The following is a 4,012-nucleotide window of genomic DNA, read 5'->3' on the forward strand; positions in this document are numbered from 1 at the left end:
CTTTTCTCCTGAACAAGGTAAACGATATATGTCTGACTGATTAAAGTGAGCTTGTTAACCCATTTTGAGTTGCTTTCCTTTAACAAAGCAGATCCAAGAACCTGTGGTAGCTGCAAACCCTGAGGTCGCTTGGGGTGCTTGCTGCTACATGCAGTTGGTGGGGTGCCTCTGAACCTTCTTTAGAGTAGTTGGTGCCTTCTTCTATTCACTGATCTGTCTAGCATGAATTTAATCTAACCCTAACCCTCATTTCTGATTGGGGTTTGCGCCAGGGCCAGGTTTTGCCCCTGCTGATTTTGGGTGGCATGATTGACTCTACTTGGTCTTGACCAGTATCACCTGGATTCTCATGCTGACCTCTACCTTTTGGGGTTCATGTAATCTAACAGTACTGGTGAGTTTAGGGCCCCCTAAATCCTTGAAGTTCAATCATCAGGATTAGCTCTGGGAGTCCCTATACTGGGGTATCCCAATCCAAGCAATAATTCTAGTCACTTACAAGGTTCATACTATGTATATCTGACCACCCTGGCATTTTCTCACCAAAGTCCTCCCCTCTGGGTGATTCTGGATATGGAACTTTGCAGATGTCTTCTGCCTAGCTCTGGCCAAGCCAGGAGGTTTCCATCTTATTTGCCTGCTCTGGCTCTTTGAAGGAAATGAGGAATATTCTAAGAGGCCAAAGAGAAGAAGAACGTTCAATTGTGGTGGGCAGAGACTAGAGATGGGAATGTCAGGTATGGGAGGACATCCAAGAAAAGGCCTATTTGGCTGGACTCAAATGTATATGAAACAAAGTGGTGTAGAAGGTTGGAAAGATTGGCTGGAACCAGATTAGGAAGGACTATAAATGCCCAATAGCGGAGGTTAGATTGATAAAAAGAGGCAATAGGGAGTCACAAGGTCTTTTGGAGCACGGGAGAGAAGTCACTACGCTAGGTACTAGAGAAACAAAGATAAAATTCAATCAATTCCTGCCTTCAGGGAGCTTACATTCTACCGAATGTACTGAACATACATGCCATGTACATAGATGAGTAAATATAAAGTTATACAAAGGAATTTCAGGAGGGAGAGAGCTTTAACAATAGGGGAGGGGGAAGGCATTAACAATAGGGGAGGGGGAACTCAAGAAAGGCCTCATGTAAGAGGTGGCATCTGATCTGTACCTTCAAGGAAACCAGGGATTTGAGAGGGTGATGCAAGAGTGCATTCCAGAACTGTATATAGGAAAAGAGGCAGGAGATAAGACGTCCTGTCCATGGGGAACAGCTAACAGACTTGTTTGGTTAGAAGAAAGAGTGTATAAAGTGGAATAGAATGAAATCAGACGGGAAAGATGGGTGGGAGCCAGATATGCCTTCATGGTTGAATGCCCTCTTAACATAAAATATTTCTAAAATTTCATCTCCTGTTTTCTTTTCCACCCCTACCCTCCACTCTGATCCTAGACACCCTTTCCCCCAGAGCCACCCAGCCCAGGGCTATTCTCCAAGGCAGCAGGAAGTCACAGAAAAGACCTGAGAATCCTGAAGCTGGAGTTTTCCAAAGTGTCATAAACATTATTTTTCTAAAGACAATCTCTCTCCCCCATGCCACGTATACCAGGTTAAAAACAATACCAAGAACTTATACTAATAGTACCTTCTATTTTGGGGGTAAGTTTATCCCCAAATAGTATTTCCAGACTCCTTATGTCATTCGATCTTCACAATCCCCTTATAAGGCCAGGCAAATGTCATCCATCAGCTGGCCAGGACTCCTAGATCCCCAACCACCAACAGACAAACTGGGTTAGACTATGGGGTCTTCCCCCCTCAGAAAATAATTTCATGCCCTCACCTAAGGTTTTACCCTGGTTACATCTGAATTTACCTTGTTTCTACTCTCCCCAGGGGACTGAAAGCATTAGGCTTGTTCAGTCATGTCTGACTCTTCATGACCCTGTAGACCACAGGATTCATGGCGTTTTCTTAGCAAAGACACTGGAGTGGTTTACTATTCCTTTCTCCATCAGATTAAGGCAAACAGAGGTTAAGTGACTTGCCCAGGGTCATATAATTAGTAAGTATCTGAGACTGGATTTGAACTCAGGTTTTCCCACCTTCAGTCTTAGTGCTCTATCCATTGAGCCATCTAGCTGCAAGACTTGAGTTCACATATAGCCTCAGATATTTACCAGCTGCACGATCTTGGGCAAATCACTTAACCTCTGTGTGCCTCAGTTTCCTTATCTTGTAAAGTAAGAATAATAATAGCATCTACTTCCCAGGGTTCTTGTGAAGATCAGATGAAGTAACATTTCCAATATACTTACCATGGTCCCTGACACTTAGTAGGCACCATGTAAATGTTAGATATTATTTACTATATCATTAGAGATGGTAAACATTTTTCTTCAGCACCATTCACTTTCTTGCAATTGTTCTCTTAAAACATCTGGGTTCTCAACAAATTGTTTATTTTTTTAATTCATTATTTTTCTTTTTTTGTAAATTTTAAAATTTTATTCATAAATACAAAATGAGAAAAGAAAAAAACATTGTCATGTACACAGCAGATCATAATAAAGGATTCAATATAAAACAATAGATTTCCATTGCAAGAAAACCCATTTAATAAATACTACACATTGTTTTCAAAACTGCCCAGCTTTTCTTTGCTTCCTTATTGGTTTTCTTTTGTTTTTTTGCTGTGCACTTTTTACTTTATTTTTCCCCACCCCCTCACAGAAGGCTACAATTACACATGGATATATGTATGTAATACATAGATATCTATAAATATAAACAATATACATATATGTAAGACTAATTTATTATTTTTCAGTTTCTTTTTCTTGATTACTTTTCACGGTGAACTTTTGTTACTATATGTCTACAAATTTTTACCCCCCCACTTAGTCTGGAATGCATGCCTTCCTCATTTCTGTTTCTCAGTTTCTTAGAATATCTGTTCAAAACAAAGCTCCAGTATCACCTTGTGCAGAAGCCTTGCCTGTTCTCCAGGGCAAATAGGTGACACAGTTGGTTAAATGCTGGGGCTCAAGTGAGGAAGACCCAAGTTCAAATTCTGACATTTACCAGCTGTGTCCCTGGGTAAGACCTTTGTTACCCTCAGTTTCCTCATCTGTAAAAGATGGATGATGTTTATATTCAATTTAATAAACATTTATTAAGTGCCTACTATGTTCCAGGGACTATGCTAATCACAGGGGTTACAAAAAGAGGCAGAAGACCGTCCCTGACCTCATGGACCTTACAGTCTATCCCAGGAGACAGTGTAAATCTGAGTGCTATATAAATGCTAACTACTATCATTTTCTTGCTCTATGAATATGTATTTATCCATGTTTTTATTCTTCTTCAGTTTTTTTTTTTTCCAGATATGTCAGATTCTTTGTGATCCCCATTTGGGGTTTTCTTGGCAGACACTGAAATGGTTTGCCATTTCCTTTTCCAGCTCATTTTACAAATGAGGAAACTGAGACAAACAGGAGTAAGTGACTTGCCTAGGGTCACAGCTAGTAAAGTGTCTGAGGCTGGATTTGAACGCAGTTCCTCCTGACTCTACACCAGGAGCTCTCTCCATTGTGCCAACTAATTTATCTGTACACATGTTGGCATAGTGGATGGAACATTGTCCTAAGAACCAGGAAGACCTCTGGCTGAATTCCACCTAAGACAATTACTGTGACTCTGGGCAAATCACTTGACTTCTCTCTGGGCCTTAGTTTCTTCATCTATAAAGTGAGGATTGGACTCGAAGACCTTTGACCCCATGCTGTAGCCCACCCAGTAGTATATAAGCTCCTTGAGGGCAGAGACTCTGTCCCCGTCTTTGCATCACCAGTTCCTACCCCAGTGTCTTGAACACAAACGAGATCGAAGAAGTATTTATTGAATCAAATTACAGGCGTATAAATTGGGCAACTAGGAGGTGCAGTCAAGAGTTACGGGCCCTGGAGTCAAGAAGACTTGAGTTCAAATCCAGCCTCAGACACCTACTAGCT

The sequence above is a fragment of the Petaurus breviceps genome, unplaced genomic scaffold (genome assembly GCF_028583685.1).
Source record: "Petaurus breviceps papuanus isolate PSGF00001 unplaced genomic scaffold, PetGlider_PUasm1.0 90825, whole genome shotgun sequence".
Classification (NCBI taxonomy): domain Eukaryota; kingdom Metazoa; phylum Chordata; class Mammalia; order Diprotodontia; family Petauridae; genus Petaurus; species Petaurus breviceps.